This window comes from Phyllostomus hastatus, unplaced genomic scaffold, assembly GCF_019186645.2.
Source record: "Phyllostomus hastatus isolate PE091 unplaced genomic scaffold, TTU_PhHast_1.1 phas_contig_58, whole genome shotgun sequence".
Lineage (NCBI taxonomy): Eukaryota > Metazoa > Chordata > Mammalia > Chiroptera > Phyllostomidae > Phyllostomus > Phyllostomus hastatus.
In genome coordinates, this window is record NW_025333916.1 from 43,778,648 (window position 1) to 43,799,166 (window position 20,519).

Here is a 20,519-nt window from a genome sequence, read left to right on the forward strand (position 1 = left end):
GATGTTAAGGTATTTTCGTGTGTGTTTTTACACAAATCACTGAACCCTGCATCCTGCATGTTCAGCACCGATGGGGACACTGAAAAAGAGCCCCACTGGGGTATCTGTAAGAAAGCGAGATCGAACACGGAGCATGTACACAGATTCTCCCCGCACCCTGCCCCAAACTTGCAAGCACATGCTTGGAAAGGCTATGCCTACAGTTCAAGCACTTTAATTGCATTTGTGGGACACTGACTCCTTTGAATCCCAGCTACCATTGTGCCTGCCACATACTTGTTTCCCAAGCCCACAAGTGGCCTGAAAACTGCAGTATTTAACATTTGGTTGAACGCTTCCTTGAGCTGCAAGAATGCAAGCCCACCCTCCTCCACAGCTTCTTTCTTCCATTCTCACTCCTTTCCGGTTTCCTGACTTTAAGGACCGCCCTTGCACCTGCAGCTCTGCCTGCTCTTCCTCTGGTAGAACACTGCCCGACACGCTGCTGGGTTTCCGTCCCTCCTCTCCTGCACACACCGGATGCAGCCGCCCCCATTCTGCCTCTCGCCCACCTGTGAATCCCCAGGAAACTGCAGAAGCTGCCGGTCTCCACGCCTGCACCTTCCCTCTTGGGGAGGAGCCGCCTGGGGCTTTCCTGTGGACGCCCTCAGCCACAATGCGATCCTGTAAATAGGGGACCCCTGGATTGCGAACAGTGGGGCTGGCGTTTAGTTCCCAATACTGAAAGGAAGCTATGGTTTCCTTCCTGAATTAAAAGCCAAAGAGCAAATGAATAGTACCTAATATTTAAATATGGGTTACTCCATACCAAGAGTTTTTGTCACTTTAATTAAATCTCAAAGAACCCTGTCGAGGCAAGTGTGCAGGTCAGGACTGTTCCACTGTATACACAGAGGAAGTGAAGCAAACACAACCTGAGTGCTTCGGCCAAGACCACGTGACTAGTAAGCACTAGGACGTGTGTCTGGGTTCTTGCTCTTCCTCCTCGGAGGACAACCAGAAGGACGTGACTCCAGGCGTGGCCTGTGATGGGTGCTGGTCTGGGTGACAAGATGTTTATCAAAAGTGGGAGTAAGCATTTAGGAAGTTTATAGCAATTTGATGTGGTTGTATAATTTTTATTGTATTTTTTCAAAAGTACCAGCCCACAACCAATTGGCAACAATAAAAAAGAACAGCTCTTTCACCAGACATACTTTGAGAAGTGCTGTTCTTGAAGGTGCCAATGTCAATTTTCAGTACTGCTTTCATGAAATTTCTTGAGCCCTGACTGGGTGGCTCGGTGGGTTGGACCCTAGCACAAAGCAAAGGGTCACCCATCTGATTCCCAGCCAGGACACATGCCTGGGTTGTAGGTTCAGTCCCTGGCTGGGGCTTGTCTACGAGAAGCAACAGATGGATGTTTCTCTCCCTCCCTTGCTTTCTCCCCCGCCCCCCCACCTCTCTCAAAAAACCTTTTTCTTGATATTCGTGTACATACACCTACTATTTTTACATATTAATTAAGGTTATGTAAGTACTAGGTTTGTTTCCCCTTCTATTGTTAAATGTCAAATCAGGCTCAAAAGAAAAGTGTATTTTATTTAAATGCTTCCTCCTAACTGTCACAAGTGTAAAATGTCTATCTGGGATATCTGATATCACATCCCTAAATAAAAGTTCTCCAAGCTGCCCACAAGGTAAAATCCCAACATTTTTGTACTTCTATCTTTCCATCTTCACCCGCCTCCCCAGCTCCTCATATCTAAAGTTTTATTGAACCCTCACTTGTTAATGGGGCTCCCCCTGGACTCAGGGCAGCTGTCCTGGAATGAGGTCACTCCGAGCCAACCCTGCGGAAGGAAACCCATTCCCCTTTGCCAGACACTCGTTCTCCTAGCTGCCTGCGGAGTGAGGCTCAGCCACAGGCCCCAGTCTGGCCCCAGAACCAGGGAAATAGGCAAACCTACTGAGGGGCTCCTGGAACAATGTTTTCCTTCCCAATAAAAGGAAAGTAACCCATTTTGGCATAGCCTAGATTCCTTTCAGGAGTTAGTGTTGACTGTAAATGGGCAAGGTGCTTGTTTGCTTTATTCAGTAATGCATCCCAAGGGCACAAGGGTACTCAAAAACTATTTGCTAAAAGAAGTGAATAAAAATATTCTGTGAGGATGTGATGGTAGCCACTGTGGCAGCCATACTGCAACCTTGAGGAAGGACCAAGAGAACCCAGAGGTACCTATGCAAAACCCCGACATTGTGGAGCCTCTTGAACAAATGCTTATTATTTGTTAAATGAAATACTTATGTGTATAGGTGTGTAGGTCACGGGTGGCCAAGTTTATTCTGTCTTGTTGCTGAAGAGTCAGTCTGCCCAGAAGGAGACTGAGGGTGTAGCAAGTGTGTGTGGCATATGAGTGAAGAGATTCTATGGAGAAAGGGAAGGAGGGGACACCAGTGGGGAATGGGCTGAGACTCCAGAAAGATCAAGATCCATGGTGATAATGTGAGGCTGGTATAGCGGTCAATACTGTAAGTCTCAAAAGGCAAATCAACAAGGAAGCAGAAGTCAGCGGTGGCGACAGGAGCTGGTATATTATGTCAAAGCCAGATGGATATCACAGAGTTGTGGTCAAGTTCAAATCTAGGTCAGAATCAGAGACAGAATGCATGGGCCCAGGTTCTGTGGCCACAGTGAGAACCACTAGGCAGTGGCCTCACCTGAAACAGTCAAACAGCCAGGAAGCCTGGGCAGGTAGTTTTAGGAACGCGGCCCTCAGAATACAGGAGAACCTGACAAAGGAAGGCAATGAGAAACAGGATGCTGTGGAGGAGGGCAGGCAAACTGGCTAAGGAGAGATGTTCCCAGTCCTTTGGCGGATTGCAGGTGAGGTCATGCTGGAGTGGGAAGGTTGACATCAGGGCTGGCAGTGTGGGAAAGCAGGGGTGGGTGGGGTGGGGGGAGCAGGGAGGTCTCCTTCTCCCAGGCTGGCGCAAATGTGATCTAGAACCAATCAAAGAGCATTTCTCCATGACTGTCTGGCGACACCACGGGATCTGTGACAGAGAGAGTAACGTGGACATTATCCAGGGCAAGGCTGGCAATCTGGAGGGAGGAGAGGCCAGTGAGGCAAGAGGTCTCACAGAAGCTGCAAGTTCATGACTAGAGGGTTCTCCACAGCCCTGATCCAGAATGCTGTTTTATGTTGGGGCTCACTTTGCCTTTCTTCAAAGCTGGACACTTAAGATTTGATTACCTTAAAAAATATGTACGTTATGTTTCAATTTTTAAAAGTTATTTTTTAAAGGCCCACCAATGAATCCAAGTGAGGCAAGGAAATAATGCAATTCCACAGGAGGCACATGGGGAGGCCATGAGAAACTAAGGGCCCAGGAGGTCTGTGCTGTGAAAAGGAACACATTCACCCCAGTTACGGAGTGAAGACAACAAAAAGACGAGAGGTTGGGTTGTAGACACAAATTTAAATTCTGGAAAGGTGACAGAAATGTAAAACTTGGAGTTTAATAGTTCAAAATATTAAAAAAATAATTACTCCAAGAGAGCTGGTTCATACATGGTGAAAGAAACTCCCAGAAAGTCAGAGAAGGGAGCAGGGAGGGAGGGAATGACAGGTTGGTTTCAGATCAACCAGAGGCCCCGGTAAAGACAACAGAAGCTCCAGCCCCGGCGGAAAGCCCACCCAGCGACCCTCAGAGCCGCCTCCCTCTGGGGTATGATCTACTGCCATTTTATCTAATGAATGTGATTAAACCCCTTTTATCTTGCTAAACCAAACTTTCGTCTCACTCTATTCATCATCATTAATATTTCTGCTTCTGAGCTCCCCACATCGAGCAGGAGCAGGTCGTAGTCCCTTTATTCTGACTCACTCTGAAAAATGATGCTGAGAAATACAGACGAGTTCTGTGCGTTCAGGGTGGAACGGCCGCAGACATGCTGAGAAATACAAATGAGAGGAGGCAGCTGTCTCTCTTTGAGGATGTTGGCAAAGAGGCTCGCACCAGCCAATAAAATGCCAAAAAAGCTGTGGAACGTTCCCAGTCACCTATACCAGCACCGAGGTTATGTCAGGGCGATAAGGATGCTGGGACAGACAGACAGTCAGGAGTTCGGGATGAGGAGAAAAAGAAGACACCCATGCCCAGTGGCCCACCAAACATTCTTCCTCATCTACAGCCAGGAGAATCTGTCCAACTCAGATTTTCAAAGCTTGGCCAGCTATTACCTTTATAACGCTACACTCCCTCTCAGTTTCTCCCTGTATGAATGAGATCCTGGGATGGGAATCATTTCTTAAGCCCTGAGACAAGCCATCATGGTAGCAAGACTCAGTTTACAGATAATCACCAGGCGAATACACCAGTGTGATTTCTTTCTTTGGGGTGTTTGAACTCCAGGGGCAAAAGTTAGAATACAGAAGAAAATAACAATGCTCAGAGACAAAGAAGGAAAAAAAGGTAAATTAGGACAGAGTAGTTTGAACTGCCATTAAAAGTGCAAAAAATAAAAATAGGACCTTGAAAAATTCTGAGCCGAAAACTAAAGGGACATCAGTTATTAGAAAGAGTCTAAGTTCATCAGATTCATGTCAGCTGAGAGCCTGAAGAGGGCTGAGAAACAGCCATATCCCGTCGGCCCCTTCATAGAGCAAGAAGCTGAGATGAAATGACCGCCCTCCGTTTGCTTAAAAAAAAAATAAAGCCAAAGGAAAGAGTTACTTCTTTGAGAACTGATATAGCCAATTTATAAATATTCATGAATATAGGTTGGGATATCAGAAAAAAAAAATCAAACGGAGAGTTTTACTCGAAAGCTATTCAGTGCGGTCTGTCCTGAGAACCCTGGCGAGGCTCTGGTGCGCCCGCAGCAGCCTCTCCATTCCAGAAGGAAAAGGGAGGCCCGGTGGCAAGTGGGTGCTGTGGGTGCAGCTTCCTAGGACTCCCTCCTCTTGCTTACTCACGTGCTAAAGTGGATGTCGGCAAGTCATGATGGGAAAGTAGCCAGCCTTAGACCCAGCCAATATCTGTTACGTATAAATTAGGAGCACCACCACATATTCCGCTGAGCTGCTGGCAGTTGCTAGGAAACGGGAGGTCAGGCGATGCTCAGAGGCCAGGTTATTCCCACCCCAGGGCCCAGAAAAGACGGGTGCGTGCTGGACTCTCAGCACCCCAGCAGCCAAACCGAGGAGGCCAGGCTTATGTGACAATGACTCAAGCCGCTCAGGTCCGTAAGCCCCCTTGGCCCCCACGCTCAGGAAGGGCCCGAAAGGGTCCCCTGGTGTGCAGTGTCATGTCTGCCCGTCTGCAACTGGGCACCTTTCTTCACGGCAGTGGTGCTCGAGAATCAGTGTGTCGGAAAGAGTTTTAAGTTGAAGACTATTTCAAATGACTCAGCGAAATGGTAAAAAAATAAAAAATGATAGAGAACAGATGTGTTCCTAAATCCAAGAAAGACAGGGGACACAAATGTGCAATAAAACACACTCCTCGCCCACCCTGGGGACGTTTCATCCCCATCTCAGTGACCCCGCTGACTTGACCTAACCTTTACCACAGCCCCGTTCTTGGATGCCAAGAATGATTTCAGGGTTCTGATAATACTTCTTCCACAAAATTACCTTTCTCTACACTGGCCGCCAAATGAGTGCATGTCCCTCAGAAATTCTAGTGGAAGATGGGGTGCTGAGTTCAGCCAGTGGTGAGTTGAAACGACAAGCCACAGGAGGAAATGAACACCTCTTCTTCATGCTGAGACAGCCACACAATGGGCATCGGTGGCCTCTGCCAGGACCCATGTGTTGGCTCTTCCCATCATGACACATAGAGTCATTGTTACTTATCAGCCACCAGGAGCAGCAGCGGCTGCTGTGTGCCACAGCCTGAACTAGGAGTTTCACAGACGCGATCACAGTCAATCTTTGTAATCACCCAAAAAACGAGTGTTCTGTCCTCACTGGGTGTCAAGGAGAAAGCTGACTTCTTGAATGCCAGACCCGTGGCTGGCGAAAGGCAGCGGGGGACAGCATTTCCTGCACACCTGCACCCGGGCCGCCGTGAGGACATCACCATCAGTCAGTAATTTTTACCCAGAAACACTCAAAGAGCAACTCAGAGGACCATCCCATTAACACACACATTGCCTGAAGGACAGACTGCCTTATTCAACCCCAAAAAGCAACAAAATCAACTTGTTACTTCTCTGAGAATTATGAAAGCTTTACGGCTTTAGCCCTGGAATGTGTGGAAAAACAGGCTCAAGGTCAATGACTGCTACAGCATCACAGGGCGGGGCAAATGTTGAACTAGAGCTTAAATTCTGTGGTTTAGGCAATAAAACCAAGGGAGCAGGCCGCATGGGACCTGTGCTGTTTAGGAACACTGGAGAACTCTTAAAAACAAAACAAAACAAAAACAAACAAACATACAAACCGATCCTCGATCTATCTCTGTGTTTGTCTCATCAATGATTTGGCATTGGGAGCTATGACCTGAGGCCGGGGAAGATGTAGGAACAGAAATGGAAATAATTCAGGCATGATCTGTTCATCTCTTCATGCCTTCCTAGATATTTGCACCTACTTCTCATACAGTTAATATTCGATGTCAAGAGGGTCTAGTCACTTATTCCTACACATCAGTGCCCAGCCTGCAGGCTGTACCCTAAAATCTGTGTGTTTTAGGCATGCTTACCAAAACGACCAGAACAAAGAACAAAAAAGCTTAGGCACCCAGGCCAACTGCTAAAAGCCCTTCCAATATTCCCAAACCGCCTTCTCAATCATTTAAATACTTTAGATCAACATGTTGTAACAAGGAGAGTGGATGTGCCATGAGCAGGCCAGGTGAGTAATGGGGAACAAGCGGCAATTGTATGGCAATCAATTTGTTAACAGTACAGGAGGGAAAGGCTTTACCTGTCGACGCTGGCAGAGCCCCAAGTCTGTGGAAACCAGGAACTGCCTCCAGCACAGCTCCAGAGAGCAGGGCCCCCTCGCAGAAGTGGCCTATTCGCCGTGCAGGGCGGCTACAGACAATGGTTAGTCTGAGCGATGGTGAGTTACATCCAGCTTTGCAGTTTTTAAAATCTCCCTGCACCTTTCACACCACTGGTCCTGAAGACAAAACCTGTTCGTCTTCAGGAAATCCAAATCGAGTGATGTCACAGCCAGATCCAACCTGCCCCCCACTGCCTCCACACAGAACCGAACCGCACTTCCCCAATTTGCAAGTTACTACCCCCCCCCCCCACCCCCGCATTAAAAGGCTCTAAGAGCTCCCAACTGTGTGGTCCAATGTAAATTGAATAGTTCAAGCCCTTTTGGTTTTGATGTAATAAAGTCAATGAATCAAACATACAGGCGAGTGTTTCAGAGTTAATACTAAAACAAACAACAAAGGAGAAAATGAAAAGAGGAGGAGCCAGGCCAATTTTCCTGCTGCCATTTCTCAAGCCACAATGAGTGTATTAAAGAAGCTTTACCTTTGGCTCTGATTGTGTTGTGGGACTATTTCTTTAATTCAGCAAAATTTGTCTTAGTTCTCTGCTTACGTGTTATATAATAAGCTTATTTAAACTGTCTCATCGAAAACAGTTATCAAGGCACGCTTACAAAGGTTTCACAGTCAAACCCGAGCCCCAGTTACCCAAATTCATTTTAAGAAGAGACTTTAAAAGGCTTCCCTAAATAGTATGTAAACCATTTGTTACTAGTGAAGTTTTCACCATTATAACACACGGAAGACTGGGTGTGTGGGGGGAGGGAGGAGAGATGCTACAATATTTTTAACAGGGACACTTTTCTTTCATTTCATTAAGGCAAACTTTGAGTATATCCACAGTGTAATTCCAAAGCTAAACAGTATTCCCTTTTAAGTGAAATACTGACAAATGAAGCATCTGGCACCCGTTAATGAGCTGTTTTGTCCTTTCAGAGTGGCTGAAAGTAGGGCAGCCATTCATTTGAGAAAGTGGAGAGCACAGAGCAATTACGTAATCCTGCAGGGCGCGCTGATGGTAAGTGAGGGCGCCCAGCCCCCACCCCCGCCCCCGCCCCCTCTCCCCCAGCCCCAATTAAAAATGTCTAGTACTACTTACTAGGAAAAGAAATAATGTATGTTTAATTTAATGACTCAGTGCATCTGGAAAATGTTAACTACTACGCAATTTTCTATTTTCACCATACATAACACAAGGTTCAAAGCCCTAACAAGCACTATAATAAAAATTAAATTGTACATAGATGCCATTTTTACTGAGAGCAAAAGACAAGAAAAAAAAAACAACGGCAAGAAACAATCCACACTGACATCTTAACCCAGAGATTTTTGTCCCCTGGGGCACGTGTGGCCAGGTCTGGGGACAGAGAGGGGGAGGGGACTGTTACTGGCATGCGGCCTGCTGCTCCGCATCCTACAATGCACAGGACAGTGCCTCCAGCAAAGAACTGGCCCATCCAAAACGTCAGCGGTGCCCAGGCTGAACAGTGTACTGTCACCCGAGAAATAAGAAAAATGCTGAAATGGGGAAAACCAAGAATACAAAACAATTATAAACACATTTCAATTTGAAGTGCTGGCCAGGAGATGCAGACCAGCACAGAACTAGAAACTTCAGACAACTAGAAAAAAGTAGGCTACAAAATCAGACCACCAGGCCACAGCTGAGAGAAAGGTTTTGGGGTGGAAAACCACAGTGGACCGGTACTCACCTAGGCTGAGGGCGGAAGGAGAGCCGTGAGCATTCCTTCAGAAACGGCCGGGGAGGGAAGAACCCTGAGGCCATGCCTCCATCCAGGGAGCCAGTCAAGAGCAAGAGGGGGAGGGAGAGAGGCTCCTGGGAGAGGTGCCAGGAAGGAGGCGGGGACTGTAATGTCACGGGCCAGGGGGTGGAGATCAGGAGGGCAGGACGCAGGAGCTGGCCCCTGGAAGCTTCAGCAAGACAGGCAAAGGCAGTTTTGGTGGCTTAGCATCAGAAACAAGAAAATGGACATGGGCTCTTTTAAGGAATGTTTAGCAGTGAAAAGAAGGCTGTTCAAAGGGGAGGCCTATTCACTCCCACCCCCCACCCTTTTATGTATGTGTAAGTTGTATATTAAATATTATATGAGAATATTTGGATCCGCTTCATGCAAAGACAGTGTGAGCAAGGGGATGGGATCCTGGGAGAAGGAACTCTCAACAGCACAAGAAAGAAAAATTGGATGGAATACGGTCCCAGGAAGGCAAGAAAACAAGAAGGCAGAATGCAATTCCCCTTCAGAAAGGCTGCAGCCATCTAAACTCCCCGCAGCAGAGCACATTAATGGTCGTTCTTCAACCATTCACAGGCCCTGGTGAGTGCTGTTAAAAAGCAACACGAAACCCAACAACTCATTCACTCTTCACCTTGGCAACGTTATGTCACTATTTTAAGTTTTATCCCTTTGATTATACCACTGAGGTTGTCAGATTATTTTCCATTTGTACTTCACCATTTGGAAACTTCTCATTGACATATTTTACTCCTTTTCCTACTAAAACAGGAGGTATTTTCTTATTGATTTGTTAGAGCTCTTTGTTTATTAAGGTTATAAATCCATTGCTATACATGTTGCAAACATTTTGTCCTGTTTGTTGTTGCCTCACTGAAGAGCAGTTTGGCCACGTGTGTATGTACACGTCAAAGTTATAATGTGCATGCTCTGACTGAGCAAATACCCTTCTGAGAATTTACCTTAAGGAAACAGTCTTGAATGTATACAGACATTTATACATGTGAATAAAAAGTGACACTGTTTAAAACAAAGAAATTAATCCTATAGTAGAAATTCACTTAAAGTATAGCTACTAGCAGAATTCTGTAGTCATGAAAAAAATACTGGAATATTTTAACATATAGTAAGTTTTAAAAAGGTAAGTTATAACATTAAGGTAGACTACAACCCAAATTTAAAGAAAAAATGTATATATACAGCACAATGTAAACACAGGGTGTCTCTGGGTGGTGGAATCATAAGTAGTTGTAATTTTGAAGTTTTGATATTTTGCCAATTTTCCAAATATTTTATAATCAACAACTACCACCTTGCTATTTATTAGGGAGCGATAAAGGCAACACCCAGTAGGTCTGGTGGGTGTTTTTATTATTACTATTTATTGCAGTAATATTTTTGAGTACCAGAAAGAACCGACCCGAGGAAGGAACAGGGCCTCCTCCCCCAGGCACAAAGGCCTACACATGAACCACAGAGGAGGGCAAAGTTGCCCAGGTGCCCCCCTACCAGCCCCCCTGCTCAGAGAAGACCCAGGGAGCTTAGACTCCCAGCCTGAGAACAATCTCAAAGCCAGCGCTTTGTTCCGGAGTGACCAAGGGGAACACAGCCTTTGGAATCAAACCTTAGGCAAGTGGCTAGGTGAGCAGGGTGGCTTTGAGAATGAAGTCACTAACAGAAATCACCCCTCAAGGAGGCAAAGGGGTTGGCTGTGACAATGCCAACACAGTGCCACTTCTACCAGAGATAAAAAAATAACAGCAACAAAACAGCCGCCTGCCTAAGATAGGTGGACGGGCTGGGCCCGGGACTGTGACTGGGCACTGCTCACCAAGTTCATTTCATCAGGATCAGCCCAAGTAAAACGCACAGCCACAGGGGTGCAGTGAGAAGGCCCTGGCTATCCTCACAGCAGACACAGTAGCAGGCATTTACCCTGTTTTAGCAGTCGGCACCTCCCAGGAGGCAAGCAGGCAGGGCAGGCTGGGGTGCTGTCTCTAACTGCACAGTCGTCCTGAAGGGGCCCTTTAACACGCCTGAGAATGAAATATTCCTCAGCTGAGAAGAGTGGGTGTATCCACAGCTCAATCCCTTTTGTAAGTAACAGTGGGATTATGGGATTGGGGATCCAATATTGAAACAGAAATGCAGGTGAGAAAACTCTATGGGAGGGGAAGAAATATGGGGTACTTTCCCATGACTTACCCTCAGCCTTTTTCTTATGACGGTTACTAACTTCATGTCGAATTAATTACTCTCAGCATTTAAAAACTGATGGTGAACATGAAGCACTCTAACATTCGGTTTTCACTCAGCCCTACAGATGATCCCAGTGAAAGCAGACTGAGTTAGGTAGCAGTCGGACACATTATTATTCATTTCTTTTAAATGTGACTCAATTTCATATGAAAGACCACCTTCACGTTTAAAACTGTTACTCCCTTAAATGGCACTTTTAGCAATTGAATAGAAATCAAATGAACACATTCATATGTCCCCCAGAGGAAGAGATTAGCATTTCAGTCTCTCTTTATTATGTTCTTTTCTTTGGAGACATCGACTTCGGGGAATAAGGGAATCTCAACAAAATGTGCCTTATCAGGTTTCTCCAGACAGATTGCAAAATTCCAGCATGTGCAAACTCGTGTGAAACAACACGTTCACCAGATGACCAGTCAGCTCCAGGAATCTCCCCCCTCCCCACACTTGTGCAGAAACTAGTTTGTCACACAATTTAAAAGAGAGTTTCTCGTAAGCAGATTTCTTCAGTCATAAAAGCACAAGGCAAGGAATAACTGCATGACGGGAGTGTATAAATGTGTAAAGAGGAATCGTTTGAAATAAAAGAAGCCACCACTTGCAATTTCCCCTTGCACCCCAATATGAAAAATGACTTTTTCCTTGTAAGAGGTGAATTCCTTCTCAAAAACAAACTGCACAATCGATGCCTTACCTGATAAGCACGACATGTCCTTAATTTTCACAAAGCATCAGCAGTTCAAATTCGTACATGCAAGCAAACTCAGCACTTATCCATTTGTTTAGAAACTATACACGCTTCTGGTGCTCACAGAGATGGCAAAACCTGTTCTCCTAAGGCTTACAAAATTTCTCTGCAAAACTTTACACTATTGTGTTCCTGGCACGGTACACACAACTTTTAATTTAAGCAGCACAAAGACAAGTAAAACCCCTACCTTGCGTCTCTTGTCCCCGCTTCAGTTTCTGTCCACAGCCGACGGCTGCATCCTTAGCAGTGCGGACTAGGAGTCTCTGAGCCCACAGACACAAAAACGGGCTTTCTTTGGCTGGCCGGTGTTCCCAGTCTTTTATGTGGGGTTTTGGGCTCTGCTTGCTTAATTCATTCCTGATTCTACTGAAAGGAACTCCAGCCTGGCGAGGCTGGCGGGGTTGCAACTGCTGAAGACACTTTTGACTGGGGGAGCACACCAACCACCTTCTCTGCACCAACAAATGTGCAAAGACATTTGAAGGGCCAAAGAATCTTTATTTTAAAAGATGACCTATTACTTAAAACAAAACAAAACAAAAAAGCTCCAGGACAGAATCAAGCCAATGGTAACGTAGGAAAGTCTACCCTGAGAACAACACTTTTCCCTGGAGTGGAGCTTCATTTATGGCTATTTATCCTGGTCTTTACATAGCACTACTGAATGGTTGCTATGACAACTCAGTAAACAGGATTCAAGTGACCACTGAGGGGTTTAGCGGCATTGTTTCCTTTAGGGAGAAGAATAGTAGCTTTAATGCTTCCTTTACTGAGATTCCCTGAAAAGGTAGAGCTGCCTTTTTACACGTCTCCTGTAAGTGATATTCTCAAAAGTCAAAGATGGTGGCTGTGGCTGCTTCGGTTAACAGAACAGTGGACAACAAGAGTGGCAATCAGAAAAAGACAGGCGGAATTACGGAGGCTTACAGGATGCCAAGTGGGCATTTTCCAGTAAGTGGGCAGAGGACGTGGGGCCATCTCAAACGGCTGTCTGATGGACTGGGTGTCGAGGCTGATAATCCAGAGAGTTCTGAAAAGTCCCAGGTCCCCATGCTTTTCGCCCTCCCCATTTTTCCATTCAGTCTCTTCTACGTAAAAGCGCATCATTCACATTTTATTAGATGCCATAAAACTTCATTCTCAGTGCTTCACCTTTGGCCAGACAATCATAAACCATCCTACTCTTACAAAAACGTTACTTAAAAAATGTTCATCTTATTAGAGAACAGAGTATGAACATCAGGTGTCTGGACACATCGTGATGGTACGCATGTGTCAAAAATCAAAGGGCCGTGTGACACAGTGAACCTCAGTGTCCACTCTGCTTTAACACTGGCTCAGAAATGATAACAAGGGTATTACACTAATTCGAGATGTTAATAATAGGAGAAACTCTGAGTGCATGTTGGACGGAAGAGGGATACAGGAACTCTGTGCTAAAAAATTCTGTAAACTTAAAAATGTTCTTTAAAAGAAAGTCTATTAATTTAAAAAACTTGAATAAAGATGTTCAGCCCAGGCCCTGGCCAAGTGGCTTAGTTTGTTAGCGCATCATCCCAATAGGCCAAAGTTGCAGGTTCGATCCCTGGTCAGGGCACATACAAGAATCAACCAAGAAGTGGATAAATAAGTGGAATGACAAATCGATGTCTCTCTCTCTGTATTTCTCTCATCTCCTAACAATGGTAAGGATTAAAGGAATCTTTAAAAAAATAAAATAAAATAAAGCTAAGCCCTGGCTAGGGGGCTCAGTTACTTGGAACATCATTCCATACACGAAACGGTTGTGGGTTCGATTCCCAGTCAGAGTACATACCTAGGTTGCAGGTTTGATCCCCAGTAGGGGTGTATATGGGAGGAAATGGATGTCTCTTTCCCTCCTCCCACCTTTCTCTCTCTCTAAAATCAATAAACATATCCTTGGGTAAGGATTCAAGCTAACTACAATCAGCCAAAGATGAGTGATTTAAAAGTAAACCCCAAAAGGAAAGGTCCAGCAATAGTCTTAGAAAGATTTTCTGTGATTCAGCTGAAATTGAGGGGTAAACCTGTGAGGATGAAGTGAGGTGTGAAACTGGTGAGCACACTGTCCACATTCAAACATGTAATTCCGGCGTCAATTATTTCACAGTCAAATGCAGCTGGCTGCACTACCTGATTGAACACTTACAACTGCTCCCCTAAGCAGGCACTGTCATTATACACACCTGAGAGAGGAGCACACAATCCCAAGGCCACGCACTGCAGAGTGACAGGAGGCTGGACAGAACCCCAGGTGCACACCTTTGATCTATTTCTATCTCACCCGGCTGCTTCATGGGCCTCTGCACCTGTGCATCTCTTCCCACACTCACAGGACAGTGATGTATCCTAACGCGTGACCCAGGACACCTTGTCATGCCCCTGTCTCAGCGGGAGTGGAGCAGAGCGACCTGTGTCCTTGGTGCGGAGCACGAATGACGTAGTTACCCAGGGTCTGCAGGTAACCCCACAAGCGCTCGGAGGGAGAGGTGCTGGGGGCAGGGGAGCCCTGGGGAAACAGTCACAGGGAAAGGAATGGAAGAAATACACACGAATGAGACAAGCACAGTCAATAAATAAGACAACGAAGCTCTGCAAAACTCAGGTGCCCCAAGAGCCTGGAGACATTGTAACACCGTGCTGATGTCTAAAGAAAAGTTCTGAGATGAAGTTCTGCTCGGGAGGGTGTTTACTAGAGCCAGGAAACGTGTTATTTATTAAGGATTTAAAAGTATTTCACATGCTCTTTGGAATGTGTATCTGACATTTCGCTTTAATCGTAAATGACCAGATGAAAACCAGTGAATGGGAGAAGCAGGAATGCAGATTTCTCCTTCAGTACATGTGAGACCTTTTCCATAAATAGCAAGGGCTTTAAAAAAAATTGCAAGGGCTGTTTAAGTGTAAGGAAAGAGTAAATCCTCTGTCCCTGAGTGTTATTTAGGAAGACACGTTTCATCAGTTCCTAGCGCAAAGAGGTTCCCATCTTGATGTGCCCGAAACTGGGGTGCGTTGCTGACTTGCTGACATCCCAACAGCCATTCCCACATAATTCAATACCTGGGGGTGTGAATTTCATCACAGCTTTTCGTCCCATCTTTGCAAATTTGGGCACACTGCTCCCACTGAGGCCAGCTGTCCTTTAAACGTCATCAAAATATTGCACTACAGCCCTACTGCAGCCCTGGCTGCTGTAGCTCAGGGGCTTGAGCGCTGGCCTGTAAACCAAAGGGTTGCCAGTTCAATTCCCAGTCAGGGCCCATGCCTGGGTTGTGTGTGGGCCAGGTCCCTAGTAGGGTGCATACAAGAAGCAACCATACACCGATGCTTCTTTTTCTTTCTCCCTCCCTTCCTTTCTCTAAAAATAAATAAATAAAATCTTTAAAAAAAAAACAAACTACACTGCAGTTTCATCCACTGGATAGCTTTTAAAAATGTGCAGTAAGGTCTGGAAACAGAGTAGCACGGTGTTAACTGTGTTACTAGTGAAACAAATATTTGTGGTAGAGGGATGACCTCCGTGGGGGTCCAGAAGAAGCCACCCCACCCCAGGTGTGCCTCAGTGGGACACAGACAGCTTCAGGCCCAAGAGAAACCTGTGTGCTCCATCTTAACTACCCAGAAGAACATGAATGAGAGGCTCTGCCAGTAAAAAATTATCAGAGAAAACTTCTTTTGACCTCTCTACAGGGCAGGGCAAACTTCTACTTAGAAAAGGTCTGCTCTGCTTGTCATTTTGCAATGCCTCTCTGAGGCCCCCAAGGCACCTCACCCCTTCCCCAGCTCAGTGCCCCCTCCCCTACCCCCCCACCTCCTGCCAGTGGGATCTCTGACTCTCTCAAGTGGGTGGGTGGGTAGGTGGGGGGGCGGGTGTTTCTGTGCACAGGAGATGAGACTCTATTTTCTCTTCTCACCCTGTCTCCTCTTACTGATTATTCAGCCAGCCAAAAGAACCAGAGCAGGGAAAGGGGAATTTCCCCCGTGCCCGTACCGCTCTTTCATACTTTTCACAAAGCAACAGTCAAGAAGTGCGTGTGGTGCCCTGCTCTGGTTTAGCAGGCAGAGAGCCTTGCTTCCACAGTGAAATGTAAGTAATGGTGCATTTTACCACCATGGGAGTCTTAGGTTCAATAAAATATACTAATGGGTAACATCTAGACTGAGTACAATTCCAGAAAGTTCCATCAGAAGGCTAAAACCCAATGCTTAATCTTCCAATTTAAACCTTTGTTATCTGACAGATTGTACTCCAGACCTTCTTGCCCCATCATGGCAGCTAACAAAGGCCCCAGGTGACCCATTTAGATGTCAAGTTTGAAGTCCCAGCCCCAACTGGAAGAAGTGTTTGTGAACAGCCTCTGGTGCTGTGCTTGGTTGTTCCAAAAGGGCTCTGTACCCGAGGGGGACCAGCTGAGGAGGAGTCAGCTGCAAGAGGTAGACAGGGAGACGTAACATGTTAACACAGAAAGGCAGGTTCATATTAAGAATATTACCCTAATACCTACCTATAGAAATGTCTCTCGAGTAACTTCCAACTGCACCAAAAAAGATAACCCAGAAGTGAAAAGCATGCTAAAAACAAAATAAATGAACTAGAACAGGACCTGTGACAACAAGGACTACAGACAGCGCATGAGAGTTTATCTTCGGCAAAGTGAAGCACTCTTACACCACGGGCATCTGTCCAGCGGGCTTTTACGTGCAATGCGACCCCACAGTTACTGAGACCTGGAGCCAGGCAGCAGGGCGCGAAGATGCACGAGGCAGACCCTGCAACCTGTGCAGCCATGATCCTCCACGTATGCGGAACACTGCTCAGAAAACCGGATGAGGGGAGAGAGACCAGAGCCCAAAACAACATGTGAAGGGTTGCAGGATTACAGTTCAGTCAGGCTAATGAGAGAACAGATGAATCAAATGAGAAAACGATAGATGAAGAATAAAATAGGACAAACATTCAAAGTAGTTCACATACCACGTTACCATCTGAGCTTTTTACAGAAATGTTTGGTCTTTGTTAAAGGCAAGAAAAAAAAAGCCTAGACGATGCTGGCAGGCAGCACCTGGGTCACACAGGTTTGAATCTGGGGATTGAATGTGCCGATTCAGGAACCTAGTCTCCAAGTCTTGATGCCTCTGGAAACAGGTGGCTCATGTCTCTACAACGCAGGCACATCACCCTCACTTTACGTGTTGTCACGGCTGTTTAGGGGGCTGTCCAAAGGAGGAACCTAGTCTGACATAACACCAACAGCAGGCAGGACACGGACACAGGTCCGGTGCTTCAGACAGGGGCCAGACCCATCGTCCTCCGCTTCGTCCTCCGCCTTGACACCCTTTTCCAGCAAATACGCCTGCAGTCCGCCCCTGGAACCTCCCAGTTTCCCTCCTCTGGGGCCCAGATACAGCCTCCCCTTGGCGGGACTATCTCTGTTCTCCCCCTACTCCTCCTCTTTTAAATACGCTCTATTTCAAGTAGCCTCATCTTCGAGAAGCCTTCCCCCAGCAGCTCCCAGTCCAGGGCTATCCAGGTGCCTCAAGTCCTGCCTTTCTGAAGGATCCCCCACGGAATCTTTAGATGCTGCTGGAATCAAGGATGGTCCCTTCTGGAGCCTGCGTGCTCCTCACATCAAACCTGCAGAAGGAATAGTCAGGAGGGGCCGCCAGTCCCGGGGCAGCCGAGACTCCCTCTGCGAGGGGTGGGCCCGGCCTCCATGCGGGGCTGGGAACTCACACAACCAGTTCTCACACCTGGGAAGGTTTTCCTGATGCGTATCTTCTGTTCCCTTCTTTAATTCTGCCCTGCACCTCCTCGGGGGTTTTCTGAAGAATGTTAATGACAGACTTTTCTGACTAGAATTTAGGTGCTAAAATACCAGGCACAGAGGGACCGGGAAAGATCACAAGCCTGGAATCCCCTCAGGGAGAAATCCTGAGGAGGCGAAGCAGGTTCCGTTCTGTACAGAAACCTCCTGGGCTTGGTTTGGACACTTTCGGGCAGAAACTACTATTGCCTAAGCAAATGCAAAAGATAAAAGCTAACTGCCCACAAGAGCAACGAAAAATGGTCTGATGGAGAAGTCAGCTCTTTGTAAACTGAACATTCTAAGTTGATTGGAGGTTGTATCTGTCCACACTAAGACAAAGGACTATGTCAAAGAGGCATGTTTTTGTTTTTAAATTTCACTCCATACCTTAGTACCAGTTATGACACTGGTCAAGTGCCTGTTATACAACACCCAATATTAGCTATAAGTTGTTTGGGAAAAAAGTCCACATATTACTATACTTGAAGACATAAGTGTTCCAGCACTTCAGTTATATTCTCCCTCAATACACCTGCTTCCGAAACAAAGCCCCCGCAGTACTCCCACACTAAGGAGATCCCAATGCCTGAGGCCCCAGTGCCCGTTTGGGGCTTCACACCCTTGCCCAGAAGGGGAGGCGGCCTGTCCCGACAGCTGGGGCCCGCGTTGGGCGTGCTCGCTCGCCAGGAGCCTCGGGCATGCTGGACGTGCTCCTAAAGGCGCAGGGCAGCTACTTCACTTTTACTAAGGCCGCAGTTCTGTAGGCCTCCAACTTTGGAGCAGCTGTTCTTACCCTTCTGGTCACAGAACTGCCAAAAAAACGAACAAAAAAATCCCCAGAGAATCTGCCAAAACCTTTGATCCAGGTTCTAGAATGATGCACAAAATACCTCATACACAGTGACAGGAGAGGGTCTTCTCCTTCGGCGCTGGATTCACAGCTTCCCCACCTCTGGGGTAAAGGGAGGCAGCATTTCCCCTGTGGAATTTCTAGAAGCATCTATCTTTGGACAAAGGAGTATTCATAAGAAACTCCCAATGGGGGCTGTTTACATCCGTGCCACGTAACATGATCACCAGTAACACTCCAATATGTTCAGTGCTACCAAAGGAAGGCGGAACGAGTCATAATTTAATATCTCCAAATTCTAATTAACATCTTCACACTTAAAAATACCACCTACATCTACTGCCTCAGACAAGTTGGTTCTTGTGTCTGTGCCTTTACTGTCCAGGTGTCTTTAAAATGTTACCAAGATATTTCTGTCAAAGTCTTTTACGGCCCACCTCTCGGTGTGCTACGAGTCACTGTCTGCCCCGGTCAGGAGAAGAAAAGGTTGCCAGCCGGCACAAATGGAGAGACGAGCTTGGACTGGATCATTTTTTCAAAATGCAAGGCAAAAGAAATTGGGCACAATCAAATGCCAGCAAGGAAAAATAAACATCAAAGAGAAAGTGACTTCTTCACTATTCTGGCTGCTGAGTTGTTTTCAAGAGGACCTACTTTCCAGAGCTATTACAGTGTAGAGGAATTTCTAGCCTTATAATGATGCAGAGACAGTAGGTCCCCATTTCATGGAATCCAAGGTGCCGACGGCTGGAACACTGCCCGACTGTGTCCCACGCTGCCAGGAGAGACAAGGAGCTCCCGTGAAACTAGGGCTTGCCAAAAGCTGCAAATCCATCCCCACCTCCAAGACCTCCCACTGGAAAACACGTGCATGTTTAAGGATGAAATGCGGTATTATCATGTTATAAAACAAAACAAAACAGAAAAGAAACACTGACAGGCGTTAAGCAGCTCCTGTGAATGTAGACTCCAAATGCAAAGCCCATTTATACGGTCTTGTACACACTGCCCATGGGGGTTATACAGTGAAATATGAACCAGCTAACATAGTACATGGTTATGCCTTAACTATTAATTTCCTACAAAATGTCAAAAAAAAAAAAGCTATGTACTGCTTATATTGTCATTTCTGTGGCAACGTAAAACATCTGAACATGAATTTGAAAAATGAAAAGATGAGTTACTTTGTAAACTACCACTGAGTGCACACTCAGTGAAGTCATCACAGATCTACATACGGCCAATCTGGACGACCTTTATGCCACACGTGTGCCAAGTTCTCGCCATCATACCTCCCAGGAAGGTAACAAACTAAACAGGTTGTTCTTCATTAGAGAGAATGTGCACTTCTGCCTTCCGAGAAGGCAGAGAATTCAACACTGTGGTTTTTGTAAGTAAACATCTTTAAACTGTAAATTGGGAATCACTGTAACATTAAATCAAGACAGTAGTGGGTAAACAACATGAAAAGCAAGACGGAGCCTCCACCGGACTATCAGACTGTAACCGAGTTCCACGGGACACAGTTCACGTCAGACTCCTCTTCTTGGTCCTTAGGAGGATGACATCAGTTTTTCAACTGGCGGGGGCCTTCGACATGACTCTCTGGTGAGGGTTTTCCTGTTTTCCCGGGGGTTTCTAAGAGCTGATATTTGCCAAATGAAGATAATGTCCATTTTTTTAAGGCATATTGCCTAGTTTAGTGTTGGGCTCAGCAACTGCATCTACCTCTAATACTAAATTTCTTTGTTTAAATTGCTTTTCCTTTTAAAATTCACATTATTCTGATCAGGACATGCCACTCAAAAGCTAAAATCTTGGAGCTTAAACCTGAAGACTCATGAGGACAACCTCTCAGGAATTTGGCAATCAGTTACGACCACCTGAAGTCCTTAAAATACGGAATACGGGCTCTTCATTCCATTTAACCTCAAGGCAGCATGAAATAAACAGAAACATCAATGACAAAAAACATACCAACAACTTCTTTAAAACAGAAGCCTGTCCAAGAATTTCACATCCAATGCTTAAAAAAAAGTACATGCTCTACAATGTTTCTTTTCAACTCCATTTCTCTA

The 20,519-nt window shown here is 46.0% G+C and overlaps 1 protein-coding gene across 2 annotated transcripts in view; it reads right to left on the minus strand.

Moving 5' to 3' along the window:
• The window catches only part of MYO10 (myosin X), a 191,653-nt gene that overhangs the window by 46,280 nt on the left and 124,854 nt on the right, over positions 1-20,519 (minus strand). The window lies entirely within an intron of this gene.